We start from the raw sequence: 18,519 nt of genomic DNA, 5'->3' as shown, positions 1-18,519 counted from the left end.
ACTGGGTTGATGGAGTTACATAAACAGGACCTGCTGTGAGTTGCAGTCAGGTCACGCCCTCTACTGCACACATGCTTGATAAATGTTATCCCCCAGGTGAGTAAACGTCATTTGTGTGTTCACTTATAGATGTATTGGGACAAGTAAACACTGGGCTGGTGGTTGGAGTTACAGAAACAGGGCTTGCAGGGAGTTGCAATCAGGTCAGTCACTCTTTCTACTCCCCAATACCTGACAGATGTTCTCCCTTCCTCAGGTGAGTAAACTTCATTTGCGAGTTGACAAACCGGGGTATATGGGCAAGTGAACATTGGGCTAGTGTTTGGAGTTAACAAAACCAGGCCTGCTGAGAGTTGCAGTCAGGTGATTCTCTCTACTACACATACTTGACACATGTTATCTCCCCAGGTGAGTAAACATCATTTGTGAGTTCACTTACAGATGTATTGGGGCAAGTAAACACTGGGCTGGTGGTTGGAGTTACAGAAACAGGGCCTGTGGGAAGTTGCAGTCAGGTCACTCTCTCTGCTCCCTAATACTTGATAGATGTTCTACCCTCAGGTGAGTAAACTTCATTCGCGAATTCACACTGGGCTGATGGTTGGAGTTACAGAAACAGTGCCTGCTGGGAGTTTCAGTCAGGTCACTCTCTACTCCACAGCACTTGACAACTGTTGTGTATTACATATCTGTAGGCAGGCTGCATTTATGTGTGAGCATACATTTTCGTTTTGGAACATACCATGGATCCTGGAATGTGTTTTGGGTATTTTGAGATTTGCAGGCCCCATTTGGACATATCGCATGTGCATGGTCTTTGTAGCTATGATGTTGGGTCCAGTGACACACACTGAAAGTGTTAAAACTCAGAACCTCTGTGTATTGAATGTTGGTGGGGTACATGAACAAGACAGTGGCAAAAGGGTGAGCTGTGAGCATGCAGGACATTGCATTTATGTGACTTTTTTGTGTTGTAACTTACCAGACTTCACTCCCCCAGGTATTCCTGTCAAGCCCTCAGGATGCAGGATGGGCAAGATCACCTTCTCACAGGGAAAGAGTATTAATCAGGCAGTGGGAGTGCCGTCACCAGTCTTTTTGGCCTGCAGCTGGTGTCTGCAAACCAGGGAAAGGACCATGCCCCTTAGGTTGTTTCACCTCCTCCTAGTGTCCTCTTTTGTGTGCAGGGTGATGCCTACAGCATCCACTCTGTCGACAATCCTGCCCCACATTTCCATTTTCCTACTGAGAGGATTATTCTGGACTTGTACTCTGAAGAATTGTAGCTTTACTTTTATGATTTCATTCACCATGACGCTTAAATCTTCAGAAAAATAGGGATTTTTTGAACGTGACATGGTTGCAAAAAAAAAGGGTGACAGGGACCTACTTAACAGGATAAGTGCAGTAGGGTGTGAATGGGCAAATGTTTGTGCAGGGTGTTCTATTGTATGGTGAAAAAGGTGTGCGTAATCCATGTACTCTGCAAAAAAAGGTACCCGGGCTTCATTGTCTTCCAGTGGAAATGCGAAGAATTGTGATCTGGGAAAGGGTGTGGTTTATAGTGTCCTTTGAAGGTGTGTCCACTTGGCCAATGTCTGTCAGCTGTGTCATTTTTTAATTCATCCAATGTGCATTTGTCTGTTACATTTCTGACCACAAACTGCTGTGGTCGATTGCCATTGGCTGTCATTGCCATTGGCCATGGCAATTGTGTGATTGTAATATGCTCAGGGGCTGACAGCGGCACTGGCAGCCCTGGAGGTCACACTGCCTATATCCAGGCTGCTGTGCTGCTGGCGGTCAGTCCTTTTTGCTTGTGGGGACAGCGGTCCTCCCTGTATAACTCATAATATGGCATTATGGCAGTCCGACCGCTAATCCTATAATCAGGTCATCAATTTTTGTCAATTCATCTAATTGAAAGTATGTTGTCAACAAATTAGTAGCAAGAGGTCCATAAGGGTATTTTAAGTTTAAAAAAATTTATGAATCAAATGCAGGGTTTAATTAGTAAAAATCTCCAGTTGCTAAAATTTAAATTCCACTAAAAAGCAGATTTGTTGATTTTATTTCTTGCTGTCTATTATGTATAAAATTCAACATATTAGCACCATTGTTCTTTGTTCGTGTGATAAAGGTTTATATGTAAAATTTTGTGATACAAGAATTTGAATATGCTTTGTAATGTCTTTCCATTAATATTATGTGCTGCTTTACCAGGTAGAGCAGTAAGTAATATAGCCTTAGAACCCGCCGTAGCGGGCTCTACCGGCTATTAAAGGCCCGCTCCCCGCGTTAAATGCCCGAGCCGAAGGCGAGGGCATTTAACAAGGGAGAGGGACTTTAATAGCCGGTAGAGCCCGCTACGGCGGGTTCTAAGGCTATTAGAACATTCTGCCACACAGGGCAGAATGTTCTATTAAAAAAAAAAAAAATTCACGGAGCCCAAGGGGATTTAAATCCCCTCGGGCTCCGTGAGGCTTTGTTCACAGCTGTTGCTGTGAACAAAGCGAACATTGGAATGTTGGCGCTGCGGGCTTTTACCGGCCAGTAAAAGCCCACAGCACTCCATTGTTTTCCATGGAGCCTCCAGCATTCCAATGTTCTAATATATAAATATTACCTGGGTTTTCTCCAGCTTTGGTATTGTAGTAGTGTAAAATAGTTTGATGAAGAACAATAATTAGAAAACATTTTCCTACTCCTGAACCACCAGTACAGAATGTATAGCATGAACTATCTTTTGTTTTCAACCATTGAAAATGATGGTAAACTAAATTTCTTTGTTCTGTTGTTAAATTATGCATCATGTCATAGTATTGTTCATTGGGTAAGATTGAGTTTGTTATTTTTTCTTCTGTACTTTCACTTCTTATTCCTAAGTCTAATGATAGATTAGATATGTTTTGTTGTTCATGATTAATATTTTTTTGGTTTTTTACATTTGTTATTGGAACATTGGAATGTTGGAAGCTCCATTGGAGACAATGGAGTGGTCTGTGCTTTTACTGTCTGGTAAAAGCCCGGATGGTCAACATTCCAATGTTCTTTGTTCACAGCAACAGCTGTGAACAAAGGCCTCATGGAGCCCAAGTGGATTTTTATTTATTAGAACATTCTGCCCACTAGTGGCAGAATGCTCTAATAGACCCATAGCCCTTTCTAACTGGGCAATAACGGCAATTAAAGTCCCGCTCCCTTGTTAAAGGCCCTCACCTTCAGCTCAGGGGCACCTTTAACGCTGGAGCAGGCCTTTAATGGCCAGTATAGCCTGCTACGGCGAACTCTAAGCCTATAATAAAACAAATTGCTCATTAGATTTTAGAGACAAAGGAGGTGCTAATATTGTCTCATTGTTAATAGCGTTATCTAACTAGGTAATGATTTCATTATTTGAAATGTCTTTAACTTGTATATATCTTTCATAGTATGTGACATTATTTCCAATTATTTTGTTTTCTTCTCTCTATGGGTAGAAAAGTATTAATAATGCTCAATAATAATTTTCACTGTCATTTTCTTTTTTGAATCTGCAGTAGTGTATAATTTGGTTTTGTTGTTGTGTTTGTAAATTGTATCTTGATTCTCTGTGTATACAATTGTTTGTGTTTTGCAAGGTATTAGTTCTAACTCCTCCTCATCTGAACTCTAAAAATTTGCTTCTACAAGTAAATTATCATTGTCAATGTTTTCCTTTTTTTGTGAAATTTGGTTAAAACATGAGGCATAATCAGCTAATATATATTGTTTTAAGGTTTGTGGCCATTTGCGATATTTGTTTATAATATTGTCATATTGTATGTCTGTTGATAAATCTGGTAAAGAATGTATGGTTTCTAAATCTTTCTTCAAATGTGCTCTTTTTTCTGTTATAATTGTATTTATAAATATAAATGATCTAGAACATTTTCGTAATGGTATTTGCAAAATGAGATAAGCAGCTTCTTATGTACTTATTTCGGTACTGTTTAAGAATTTTTTCCCTATGTGTTTTAGTTGTTCCTTAATATTTGGATTATAATGGCCCTCTTTTGCTGCTTTAGTTAATTTAGTAATGACTCTTTGTGATTTGCTAATATATGATATAGGCCCTCATTAAGACTTTGGCAGTCTTTTCCTAAGACCGCCGAAGCCACAGGCGGTCTTCTGACAACTATATTACGAGTACTGAAGGATTTCCACCACAATTTGGGCGGAAATCTTCCAGTAGTCATGCTGGTGATCAGAGGTGCAGAGGCGTTTCCACCACTGGCCCCAACCTGCCAAAAGTACTCCTTCAGCTGTATTACGACTTGTAGTACGGCCTGGCGGTGCCCTAAAGGCAGGGTGCTGTCGGCAGTGGAAGCACCTGTTCCCTGGTGGACGACCTCCTCCCGGACAAAGTAAGTCGATCATCCGACAGGGGGGTGGGGGGTGCTATGTGTGCGTGTGTGAGTGGGTGTTGTCTGCGTGTGTGAATGTAAGTGTGTATGCTTGTGTGTATGCGTGTGTGTTTGGGTGTTGGAATGCATGTTTGAATGTGTGTGTGTATGGGTGTTTGAATGCGTGTGTGTTTGGGTGTTTGAATGCGTGTATGATTGTTGAAGTGACTGTGTTTTGGAATGTTTGTTTGAATGCATTTATGTATGTGTGTGAATGAATGTGTGTATTTATGCCTGTGAGTGAATGCATGTATGGATGCGTGTGAGTGAATGAGTGTATGTATGCGTGTGAGTGAATGCATGTATGTAAGTGTTGGTGAATAAGTGTATGTGGGGTGCTTTTGGGTGTGTGTGTGCGTGTATGCAGGGAGGGGGGTGCTGTTATGCAGGGGGTGCTGTTATGGAAGGGGGTGAGGGGAGGGGGATTCTGTTATTGAAGGCGTGGGGGAGTGGGTTGCTGTTATGGGAGTGGAGTGTAGCGGGGTATTGAAATTGCAGGGGGGGGTGGGGGAGTGGGTTGCTGTTATGGGAGTGGAGTGTGGCGGGGTATTGAAATTGCAGGGGGGCTTGTGGAAGTCGTCTGCCAGAGACAGGAAAGAAATTTCCTGTCACTGGTAGCCTTTCTGCCAGGGTTTTCATGGTGATGCTACCGCCGCGGAAACCGTAGAGGGAAGGAGACTTGTGATACTGCCGGAAGTCTTCAGTGGATTGCCGGGTTGGAGATGTTGATCTCTGGCCCGGCTGTCCAACCGCCCTGGCGGTACCAGCGGGGATGTGGCAGTTTGGCAGAGGCTAAACCGCCACACTCATAATGTGGCGGGAGACCGCCACTGCGTTCTGTCGTAATGAGGGCCACAATGTATACCGCACAAGCATAAGGAACTAATATAAATTGTAAATCAATGTTTGATCTCTGTGAAAATATAGGATTACAATTATTAATGAAGAATTCTGATGGCTCTCTTTTTTAAATAATAGTTGGTTTTTTGATCATTGATCTAAGACATCAAGGCGGTGATTCTAACCGCGGCGGGCGGCGGTCGCCGCCCGCCATGCGGTTACCGCCAAATGATCGCACTGCGGTCACAAGACCGCGGCGGCCATTCTGGCTTTCCCGCTGTGCTGGCGGGCGACCGCCAAAAGGCCGCCCGCCAGCACAGCGGGAAAGACCCAGCAACGATGATGCCGGCTCCGAATGGACCCGGCGGAGTTGCTGGAGTGCGACGGGTGCAGTAGCACCCGTCGCGAATTTCAGTGTCTGCTAGGCAGACACTGAAATTCTTTTTGGGGCCCTCTTACGGGGGCCCCTGCAGTGCCCATGCCATTGGCAGGGGCACTGCAGGGGCCCCCCAGGGGCCCCGCGGCACCCCCTACCGCCATCCTACAGGATGGCGGTAGGGGGTGTCAGAATCCCCATGGCGGCGGAGTGCGCTCCGCCACCATAGAGGATTCTCAAGGGCAGCGGAAAGTCGGCGGTACACCGCCGACTTTCCGTTTCTGGCCGCGGCTGAACCGCCGCGGTCAGAATGCCCAGCGGTGCACCGCCAGCCTGTTGGCGGTGCTACCGCGGTCATTCGCCCTGGCGGTTTTTACCGCCAGGGTTAGAATGACCCCCCTAATGTATTGTTCTTCATTTAATTGTGTTTCTTGTAAAAATTCTTGATAGGTTAATGTATTAAAGTCTTCCTTATTGATAACGTTGTGAATGGTATGAATATATTCTGGCAAATCACTGGTTGCTTGTTCATTTGTTAGTGTTCAAAGATCATAGTATGTGACATAGGGTATTTTGGGAATTGATATTTGCATGTTCTTTGATGTTTTTGACAGCTGTTTTTTGTATGTGCATACTTTTGTAATGGTATTACATTTTCTAGTTGTTTTTTCATATTGTAGAGCATTTTCAATCCATAACAATGCATGTATGTGCGGTGAATCTCTTAATTGTTCCTATTGGATTACTTTCATGTAATAAAATGATATTGAAAAATTGTCGTTCTTAAAAGTCAAAATGTTTTGCACATGTAACTTTTAATTAACTTGCAAATGTTTTCCCAGGTCATATTTCGAAATTCTTCTGTGTATTCTTGTTGTCGTGTCCATAGTAATAAATGTATTAAGGGCGTCAATAAGTGTATGGCGGTCCGAGGACCACCACACTTGTGTTGACAGTTGGACCACTGCACTTGGGAGGTCTGATCACCCAATTACAACCCTGGCGGTCGGACCCACCAGGGGGCCGCAATCCCTGCCAGAAACATGGTTCCCGCTACCATTACAGTGGTCAGAGTTGGACTCACCCAGGGCGGCGCTGAACTCAACACCGCCTTGTTGATTACAACTCCCCTCACCGCCAGCCTTTCTATGGCGGTAACACCAACATTGAAAGACTGACGATGAGGGTGTACTGGGGGCCATAGGGGGGCAGTCAGAGGAGCCGCCCGCCAAACTTGCGGGGATGAGGCGGCTGTCAACCCGGCTGCCTCACCTCCTGCCATATTAGGATGTTCCCTTCGGGCTGACCAGCGGGAACATCATATTATAATATTCCCACCGGTCAGCCCAGTGGGAACAAGGAGCCGAGGGCAATACCGTAGCTCTACAGCACGCTTGGAATGAGCACTCCAAGAGTGCTGAGCCGGGGAAGCCCCACACAAGCATGGGCAGTACAGGGGCTCCCCTGTAGCCCCCAGCACTGTGTTTCCTCCTGCCATTCCTTGGTGGGATCCCTGTCATGGAAATGCTGGTGGAAACAGGAGTTGTGGTCAGCATGGCGGCGCTGAGTTCAGCTCCTCCGTGGATGACCACAAGTCCGACCTCCTTCAGGCTGTTGAGAACCATGTTCCCAGCTGTGACGGCGGTCCCCTGGCACTCTGACCGCCAGGGTGTAAGGTGGCTGTCCGACCACCACCGTGAGTCTGGTGGTCGTTGGACCGCCAGACTTATAAGAAGGCCCTGTGTTTTCATTAGTAAAATGCCTACGTGAAGAAAATTTAATTGTTCCTTATATTTGTTTAATGTGTAAATTTTTAAGCTTAAAAAATATATCAATAATTAAGGTATCAAGATTTTCTGCTAAATTATTTTCAGAATATTCTGAAGGATCTGTTGTTGGAGTAAATGTCAAATTTGTGACTGTTATTCCATATTCTTGAAACATTGATGCAAGCCGTACGGCTGCATCTTTTACTTTACTGGGCCTGACATTTTGGAAGTGGGCAAAAGATTTATATTGTAGTATTCTTTTTAATTCAATTGGAATAGTCATTTCATCTGTCATTTGTCTTGGTAAAATTGTAACTGTTGTCATTACATTAGCTGGTACATTAACTACTGCACCAGATAATGATCATTGTGATCCACAAGGCAAACTTTCAATTTGAAAAAATTGAATTCTTGGCGAAACTAATCTCTCTTCTAACACACGTAAAAGTAATTGTGAAGGAATATTTGGATAAGGCATTCAATTTTCCTAAGAACAGGGTGGCATTTTGGGCCTGATTCAGACCTTGGCGGGCGGCCGACGCCGCCCGCCAAGGTCCCGCCGACAAATGACCGCACCGCGGTCAAAAGACCGCGGCGGCCATTCATACATTTCCGCTGGGCCGGCGGGCGCTCTCCAAAAGAGCGCCTGCCGGCCCAGCGGAAATACCCCTGCAACGAGGATGCCGGCTCCGAATGGAGCGGGCGGAGTTGCAGGGGTGCGACGGGTGCAGTGGCACCCGTCGCGTATTTCAATGTCTGCATAGCAGACACTGAAATACTTTGTGGGGCCCTCTTACGGGGGCCCCTGCAGTGCCCATGCCATTGGCATGGGCACTGCAGGGGCCCCCAGGGGCCCCGCGGCACCCCCTACCGCCATCCTGTTCCTGGCGGGAGACCCGCCAGGAACAGGATGGCGGTAGGGGGTGTCAGAATCCCCATGGCGGCGGAGCGCCATGGAGGATTCTGCAGGGCAGCGGGAAACCGGCGGGAGACCGCCGGTTTCCCGCATCTGACCGCGGCCGAACCGCCGCGGTCAGAATGCCCTGCGGGGCACCGCCGGTCTGTCGGCGGTGCTCCCGCCGACCCTGGCCCCGGCGGTCAGAATGACCCCCTTTATCTTTGATAATGTAGGCATGACAACCATTGTTATATGGTCTTTGTTTTTGGCATTATTTAGCATTGTTAAAACATTAAATTGTTTTTAATATTTGTAATATTTTTTAAGGAATGTTTATGCCAAAATTGTTTGCAAACTGTACAAATATATTCTGGTCCATGAAGTATTTGTGAAAGTTTTCAATAATTTTCTCAGGTTTATTTCTATTATGTGCAATGGTCTGGCCACAAATATTTGTATGTTAATAATATTATTTGATTTGTGCTTTTTATTTACTTTGTTAGTTAAGGTAGATATATTTTTTCTTTTAAGTGGGTTTGTAAGTATACCTGCCTTTGAATGCATTATTTTTTTTGTTCTTGGTTAATTGAGTATGTTGTATTCGTTTGTGATGAAGTTGTTATATTTTTCTGTCTGTTTATTTTATTTTCTGGTTGCTGTATTGAAATTGTTTGTTTGCCCTTAAAGTTAGTATTAGTTTCATAAAGGTAAATTTTTTCTGGTAGTGTTATTATTTTTTTGTTATTTGAAAAAAATAAGGGAAGTAAATATGAAAAAATATTGATAGAGGGTAATATGAAAATTACCCAAAAGAGTTAGAAGTTAATACGATGAGATGTAAGTAAATATAAGATAATCTAAAAGGAATTTTTTTTTTTTTTTGTAGATACTTTTTTTTTGTAAGTAGTATGGATAGTTATGTTGTAATATCCATTGATAGTTCTGTAAATAAAGATGTAATAGTATTTTTTTGTTAAAAATAATGATGGGAATAAAGAGGTAATTCTGAGAAATAGTGATAGTAATAAAGATTAAAATGTAAGATGGTAAAAGGGTAATAGTTAAAGGGTGTAAAATGTAAATAAGAGTAGGATAAATAAAAACTTATAATGAGAAGTGTATTAGAAATTGGGTTAAGAGCAGAATATTTAAAAAGATAAATAAGCATTTATTTAAATCATTAAAAATCTTACAATTTTATAATAGTATTGAAGATCGAAGAAAAAATAAAAAATTGTAAGAAATGAAAGTTAAGATTAGAAGAGAAACAGATTTAAAAAATTTAAGTACGTGCAAGTGATGGAAATTTTTGATGTTTCATTTAAAAAAAAATTGTAAATTAGAATATATATATATATATATATATGTACATATATATATATATATATATATATATATATATATATTAATAATGTGTGTACTTACTTGCCTTTCTTTGTAAGAGGTAGTAATAGTTGTGCTGTAGAAATGTTCAAAGATGTTTCTGTAAATAAAGATTTAAAATGATTTATTAAAATAAATAAAAATAATTAAATTGCATGAAAGTATTAAAGATGGAAGTAAAATAAAGAAGAAAAGAGAATAATAGTGATCATAATATAGAGTACAAGAAAATAAATGAAAAGAGTAATAAGGAAAAGAGTTAGATGTAATTAAAGATAGTTCAAAATGAAAATTATGAATTTGAAAACAGGCTAAATGTAGGAATTTTTAAAGTAAAGAAATAAATAATGAATGAAAAATATAGAAATTAGAAAATTGAAAAAAGTAAGAAAGTTGAAAGTAAAAATGGAAAAGTTAAGAATGAAATGAAAGAAGAACAAAATGTTCAAAAAGCTAAGTAACAGAAGAAGAATTTAATGGTGATTTTGTACATTAGTGTGGTTATTGGTGAGAATGGTGGAAAGATATAGGCATGGGGTAGATTGTAGTGTGGTAGATTGTGGAAGTATGAAATAGGGTAGATTATGTTAGAGTGTATTGCGTTATATTGTTATAGAATGGAGGGTTTGTAGAGTGGGGCAGAATTGAGTAATTGTTTTGGAGTAAGTTGGAGTGGGAAGATTGGAGTATGTTATATTTAAGTGGAATTGGATAGAGTGTGGTGTAGTTTAGTGGAATAGTGGTAAGTGTAGTAGATTGGTATAGTTTGGAATGGAATTTAGTAGATTGTAGAGGAATAGATAGCGATATATCACTGTGTGGTAGATTGTGAAGGTTTAAATAGGATTACGGTAGATTTTGTGAAGAGTGGCAGGGTAAATTGTGCTGTTGTATTTGAATGCACTGTGGTTAATATGAGTGGAATGTGATAAATTGTACTGAAGTGTGATAGACTGAAGTGGTGTGAGATACATTTGGGTAGAGTAGATTAGAGTGTGTTGAAGTGTAGCATCGTAAGGTGGAGTGCAATATGGTTGAGTTAAGTGTAAAAGTGTATATTATATTTTAATATCTTGGTGTAGTTTCAAGGGGATTCGTTTTGTTATAGTTTATAGTATTGTGGATGTTGTTTAATACGTTTAAAGGTAAGTGGTCTGGAGTGGGGCAGTAGAGTGTCATTAAGTGTATTTTTTAAAATGTTGTAGAGTGGAGAAGGAGGAGTAGAGTGTTATAATGTTGAATAGAGTGGAGGAGAGTTCAGTGGTTCAGTGTTGGAGAATGAATTGGTGTGGAATAGGGTGAATTGTTTTGGAGTGGATTGAGGTAGTGAGGCGGATGTGATTGAGTAGAGGGAGGTAAATTGGAGTAAAGTGGTGTGGATTGGTGCAGGGTGGATTTGATTGTAGTGAGTTGGATCGAAATGGTGTGGGGTCAAATGGATGTGTGTGGATTTGAGTGGGGTGGATTTGATTGGATTGGTGAGTGTAGTTTGTATTGTAGTTTTAGGATTGGGGTTGGATGGGTGGATTGTTTGGAATGTGATGTATTGGTTTGAATTGTGGTGGATTAGATTGTGCTGGAGTGAAGTGGATTAGATTGCAGTATGGTGGATTTGATTGGAGTGATGTGGTTTGTATTGGAATGTTGTTGATTGTATTGGATTGGGATGGGCTGTATAGATTGGAGTGGTGCGCATCGGATGGATTGGAGTAAAATGGACTGCTGTCAGAGGGGGTGGGGTGGGGTTGTTTTGTTTGGGATAAAGTGGGTATATTTGAGTAGAGTGTGGTGGATTGGAGTGAGTGGGATGGATTGGAGTAGGTTTGTATTGCAGTGGAATGGGGTGGATTGAATTGGTGTGTGGGATGGATTGGATTGGACTGGGGTGTGGTGTGGTGGGTTGAATTGGGATAGGGGTTGTTAGATTTTGGTCAGAGCTCGCTCCCCCACGATCGCAGCACCACCTAGCTGTATCCGTGTCCCTGACCCCCACCCACGCTGCTGTTCGCGTGTTCGAGGCCCTCCTCCACCCGCAGGCACGCGCCTGCGCCTCATCCCTGGTGTCTAGTGGGCTTCTGGTAAGCGTCTCTAGACTTCTGCATTTGTACCTTTTGTTTTTTGTGCTTTGTTTCATTGCCTTGTTTTTATTGTGCCGTTTTCCATTTGTTTTGTTCCACTTTTGTGTCTTTTCTGGCTTTTGCGCCTCTTTTTGCCCCTTGTGCGCTCCCCCGCTCCGGCTCTCTCTGAGCCGCTCACCGTTCCCCTGCCGTTGCGGTCTGCGGCACGCCCCTGTCGCACCCCTATTCGCCGCTCCCTCCCGCCTCCCAGCTGCTCCTCCCTCCCTCCTCCCTTCTTAATGGCGGTCGCTGCGTGTCCGCGCTGCTGGCGCACCAGAGGCAAGCCCGTCTGCGCCCGTCCGCACCTGGACCACGACCAGCGCCACCCCCTATGGTCTTCGGGACCCCCGCACCTCCAGTTGACACTACACGGCCAGTGACCTCAAGGCCCTCCACCCTGGCCACAACACAGACTGCTTCCAGTCCTCTCCAAGGAGCACCAACTGTCCCTTCTCCTGCCACACCTCCACATTCACCTGCGACAGAACAACGAAACCCCCCAAAGCCGGATCCAACCATCTCCACTGCATACTCCTCAACAACCGCTCCGCATGTAAGCACGCCATCGCACTCTGGGACCTGCTCAACACCGCCCCAGATGTAGCCTTCCTGACAGAAACCTGGTGGAACGATTCCTCAGCGTCTGACATTGCCATAGCCATCCCGGACGGCTACAAGATCACCCGAAGAGACTGCACCAACAGCATCGGAATAGCCATCGCCCACAAATCCACCCTCAAAATCTCCACCTACACGGACGACACCCTCAAGACCGCCGAGCACCTACACTTCCAGATCCACACCGACCCCAACACACCCTCAGAGGAACACTCATCTACAGACACTCGGGCCCACGAGCACCCTTCAGCGACTCCATTGCCGAACTCGCCAGCACCCGCACACTCCCCTCCACGGAGTACGTCCTCCTCGGAGACCTCAATTTCCACCTAGAGAACAACAACGACCCCAACTCCAACACGCTGATTGCCAACCTCGCCAACCTCGTACTCCGACAACTCGTCACCACACCCACCCACATCGCCGGCCACACGCTTGATCCCATCTTCACCACCAGCGCCCACGTCACCTTCAGCCACACCACCGAACTCTACTGGACTGACCACCACTGCAAACCAAGCACCACCGCCCCCAACAACCACATCGCCGCTGCTGGAGCAAAGTCACTAAAGATCAACTAACCAGCACCCTTGCCCAGAACCCACCTACCGACCCCACCGACCCGGACACCGCCGCTCTCAACCTCAGACAGTGGATCACCAACTGCGCCAACTCCTTAGCGCCACTCAAGAACCCCCCCAACAACCAAGCCTGCAAAAAAGCCACCTGGTTCACAGACGAGCTCCAAGCCTCCAAACGTGACTGCCGGAAAGTAAAAAGAAATGGCTCCACGAACGCACCCCCAACAACCGCACAGCCCTCAAGGATGCCTCCCGACGGTACCACCAACTCATCAGAATAACGAAGAGATCCTCTTTCAAAGACCGCCTGGATAACAACGCACACAACAGCAAAGAGCTCTTCAACATCGTGAAAGAACTCTCCAATCCCAGCACCAATGTCAACGACATCCCACCATCTTAAGAACTCTGCGACTCTCTGTCCACCTTCTTCCTCCAGAAAATCACCGACATCCACAACAGCTTCTCCACCACAACCACGCCAGACCCCATCCCCGCAAGCACCACCCGCACCAACCACCTGACTTCCTGGACCAACATCAACGACACAGAGACACTCAAGATCATGAACTCCATCCACTCAGGATCACCGTCTGACCCATGCCCACACCATGTGTACAACAAAGCCGACGCAATCACCGCCCCCCCAACTACAAAAGGTCATCAATATCTCCTTCGAAACAGCAACATTCCCAGAAAGTTGGAAGCACGCCGAAATCCACGCCCTCCTCAAGAAGCCCAAAGCTGACACTAAAGATCTACAGAACTTCCGTCCCATCTCCCTGCTCCCGTTCCCGGCGAAGGTCATATAAAAAATCGGCAACATGCAACTGACCCGCCACCTCGAAGACAACAACATCCTGGACCCCTCCCAGTCCGGGTTCAGACGGAACCACAGCACCAAGACCGCCCTTCTAGCCGCCACAGACGACATCAGACGCCAACTGGACAACGGCGAAACATCGGCCCTCATCCTCCTGGACCTATGTGCCGCCTTTGACACAGTCTGCCACCGCACCCTAATAGCTCGCCTCCTTGAAGCCGGAATACAAGACAAAGCCCTCGACTGGATCACCTCCTTCCTCTACGGCCGAACCCAAAGAGTACGCCTCCATGCCTTCCGATCCAAAGCCACCAACATCATCTGCGGCGTACCCCAGGGCTCTTCCCTCAGCCCAACACTGTTCCATATCGACATGGCCCCCTTGCACAAGTGGCCCGCCAACACGACCTCAACATCATCTCCTACGCCGATGACACACAGCTCATCCTCTTCCCTCACCAAAGACCCGCACACCGCCAAAACCAACCTCCACGAGGGTATGAATGCCATCACCGAATGGATGAGAAACAGCCGTCTGAAGCTGAATTCGGACAAGACGGAGGTCCTCATCCTCGGACCCACCCCCTCAGCCTGGGACAACTTGTGGTGGCCTACCACACTGGGAACCCATCCAACTCCGACCAACCATGCTCGCAATCTAGGATTCATCCTCGACTCCTTCCTCTCCATGTCCAAACAGGACAACGCAGTCTCCTCTTCCTGCTACAACACCCTCCGCATGCTCCGCAGGATCTACAAGTGGATCCCGACTGAAACAAGAAGAACCGTGACACAGGCCCTCGTCAGCAGCAGGCTAGACTACTGCAATGCACTCTACACAGGCATCCCGGCCAAACACCTGCAACGACTCCAGCGCATCCAAAATGCCTCTGCCCGACTGATCCTCAACGTACCCCGCCGCAACCACATCTCCCACCACCTGAGAGACCTTCACTGGCTCCCCGTAGACAAGAGGATCACATTCAAACTACTCACCCACACAAACAAGGCCCTCCACAACACCGGACCTGCCTACTTGAACAACAGATTCAGCTTCTACACCCCCACCCGCCAGCTCCGTTCCTTGAACCTCGCCATTGTCCCCTGCATCCAGCAAAAGACCTCCGGCGGCAGATCCTTCTCCTACCTTGCTGCCAAGAACTGGAACTCCCTCCCTCCCAGCCTACGCCAGACCCAAGAACTACTCGCCTTAAGAAGACTCCTCAAGTCTTGGCTTTTCGATCAGTAGCAGCACTCCCTCCCCCCCTCCCTCCCCCAGCACCTTGAAACCCTCACGGGTACGTAGTGCGCTTTATAAATTCATTGATTGATTCGATTAATGTTGATTGTAGCGGGGTGGATTGCATTGAGGTGGTGTGGACTGGAGTGTGGTGTTGTAGATGGATTGTATTGGAGTGCAGTGGACTGAATTGGGATGGTATAGGTGGATTGGGGTAGAGTGGGCTGGACTGGGTTGGTGTGGGTTGGGTTGATTGGGGTGTGGTGGATTGGACATGGGTGGATTGTAATGTGCATTTTATTGTCTGGGGTGAATTGTATATTAGTGGTGCGTAGCAGAGTGAATTGCATTGTAATGGAGTGTAGTGGTTTGGTATGGGGTAGACTAGATTGTATTGCATTGAATTTGAGTGGGGTGAATTAGGATGGAGTAGGGTGGACTGGAGTGGAGTGAGCTTGATTTAATTGGGGTAGATTTTATTGTATTTTAGTGGTTTGTTTGGGTTTGGAGTGAGTTAGGTTACAGTGGATTAAGGCAGATTGTTTTTGATTAAACTGGATGAGATTGAATTGTGACCGATTGAAATGCATTGGAGTGGGGTAGGTTTATTGTGGATTGAAGTGTGGTAAATTGGATTGGGCATTTGTTTGGGGTTGGAGTGATGCAGATTGAAGTGGGGTAGAGTGTTGTGGATTGGAGTGTGGCAGATTATTTGGTTTGGAGTGAGGCAGATTAGAGGGGGACATAATGTTTTTGATTGTAATGGGGCACATTGTAGTGTGGTGGATTGGGGTAAGTGAGATAGTTGTGTATGTCAGTGGGGGCAGATTGTAATGGGGTAGTTGTTTTGATTTAACGGTAGATGAGAGTAAAGCGGACTAAAGTGAGGTGGATTGGTTTGGGACACATTGTTTTGCATTATAGTGGGGTATAGTTTTTTTGGATTGTAGTGCGGCAGATTGGAGTGGGGAACAATGTTTTGAACTGGAGAGCATCAGATTGCAGTAGGGTAGATTGCTTTAGTTTGGTGCCGATTAGCATGTGTCTATCGTTTTGTATTGGAGTGTGGTAGATGGTTTTGTATTTGTGTACGCTAGATTGGAATGGAGTATATGGGAGTGCGGGTAATTGTTTAGGATTGAAGTGGGCCAAATTGTTATTGCTTTCGATTGGAGTGTTTTGGATTGTTATGGGGCAATGTTGGGTGGATTGTAATAGTGTGGATTGAAGTGGGTGGATTGTGATGTTTTGCATGAATATGTGTTAAATCCTTCTTTCTAAAATTACATGTAATAAAGTAACATTTTTATTTTGTAATATGTAAAACAAGTAATTTTTTGAGAAGAGAGTCCACAAGCAAAAGCAAAAGAAATAAACACGAATGGAAAATGAGAAAAGAAGACTTGGCAAAAAAGGGTATGTTTTAAAAATAATTTTTTTTAATTCTTTTTGTCCTGCTGGGTAACTATTTGCCATTCACAAGCCTTTTGTTTGGAAAGTAGCAGAAGAGAAATAAAATTCAAAATAGTACCTTGACAACATTATGGGCAGTGAGTGGCACTAATTAAGTTGACACAGAAGAACGGAAATGATTCCAGACCTTCCTTGTTGAGCTATTAGGCTGTAAAGAATGGCACACAAATCATCACATGGTGATGACATCCAGGCCTTAAGCATTCTATTGTACACAACAGAATGTCACTAGCGAAATGCATGTGTTATGCATACTGCATAAAGAGAACTTGTACTCTGTAATTAAATAAAAAAAATTTAATGCTCACATTCTTGTACTCAAAATTTAATTTACAAAGGGGGTCATTATGACCCTGGCGGAAGGCGGAGAAGCGGCGGTAAGACCGCCAACAGGCTGGCGGTCTTTTCTCTGTGTATTATGACCATGGCGGTTACCGCCATGGTCATCCACCATTTCCTGCGGTTGGAACCGCCATGAAATCCATGGCGGTAAGCACTATCAGTGCCATGGAATTCCTTCCCTGGCACTGATAAGGGGCTCCCCCATCCCAACTCCCTCCCCTACACCCCCCACCACCCGCCACCCCCCAAAGGTGACAGGGCCCCCGTCCCCACCTGACCCCCAACATCACATAACTCACACACACGAGACACGCATGCAGGCACCACCAACACACACACACACACACCGACATACATGCCAACATCCACACACACAGTCAGACATGCACACCCACATACAAACATACACGCACACAGACATACCCACAGACATACACGCACTCATTCTCAAAACATGCAACACCCCCGCAAGCATACACACACTGACACACCCCCTCTACATACACAGACGCACAGCCCCATGCACCCACACAACACACAACATCCCCCACCCTCCTCCCCTAACGGACGATCGACTTACCTGTTCCGTCGATCCTCCGGGAGGGGATGGGAGCCATGGGGGCTGCTCTGCGGATAACACACCGCCAACAGAACACTGCCGTGCCGAATCACAGGACGTGATTCGGTGGGTGGTGTTCTGTTGGCATGGCGTTGAAGGTGGAGCAACCTCCACTTCCCAGCCGCCCGCCAGTATGGCTGTTGGCGGCTCTCCGTCGGAAAAAGGACGGAGAGCAGCCAACAGTCATCATACACCGAGCGGCAAACCGCCACTACTGGCGGTCTTCCGCACGGCGGTCCCTCAGCGGTCTTGTAAAAAGATCGCTGAGGTTGTAATGACCACCAAAGAGTGGAACATTCACATAAGCTGTGTCACCACCAAGTCAAATAGCTTGAAGGTAGAGTGCTTTCCTTTGAGAGCTGGCTATAAATGGAAACCAAAAGCAGTAGGCTGAAATGCCATCCTAATGTCTATATATAATATGTTGTACAGGCAGCTTGTTAACCTTACTTTTAAGTAATCCAAAGGAGTATGACTTAGTAAAGGTAATAGCTTACCACACCCCTGTAGAGCGATTGTTAATTTAAACAACCACATTTACACGTATGGGATTTTTTTTCTCTATCTCTATTTATTTTTAGTTAAAAATTGACTGACCTTTTGTTAAATGAAGATGCTCATCTAAAGTGTTTTAATGCCCTTATGGTAATATTTTGCAATTTAAAAAATAAAAGTCACCACTGATTGAGATAGCTTAGTGGGTTGAACACATATTGCTGGGAGCGAAATATTAATGAACAAAGCAAATACCTTTGATGCTACCTCAATGCTCACAGTAAAGTAAGCTAGCTCAGTGGGTAGTGTGCTGACCAGAGAGCTGGCCATGAATGAAAATAAGCAAATATCACAAATGGCACCCTAAATCCTACCTTACATGTTCTATAGGTAGTTTGCTACCTCTATTTTTATTGTATTTAAATAAAAAGGGATGTGATTTATTAATGCACATGGTACTGCACCTTGCTTTTTCATCGTTAATTGTGAACTTTAGGAGTCTGATTACAAAAAACTTTGGA

Source organism: Pleurodeles waltl, chromosome 9 (genome assembly GCF_031143425.1).
Source record: "Pleurodeles waltl isolate 20211129_DDA chromosome 9, aPleWal1.hap1.20221129, whole genome shotgun sequence".
Taxonomy (NCBI): domain Eukaryota; kingdom Metazoa; phylum Chordata; class Amphibia; order Caudata; family Salamandridae; genus Pleurodeles; species Pleurodeles waltl.
The sequence above is the reverse complement of the archived record's forward strand: the minus strand, read 5'-3'. Positions refer to the sequence as shown.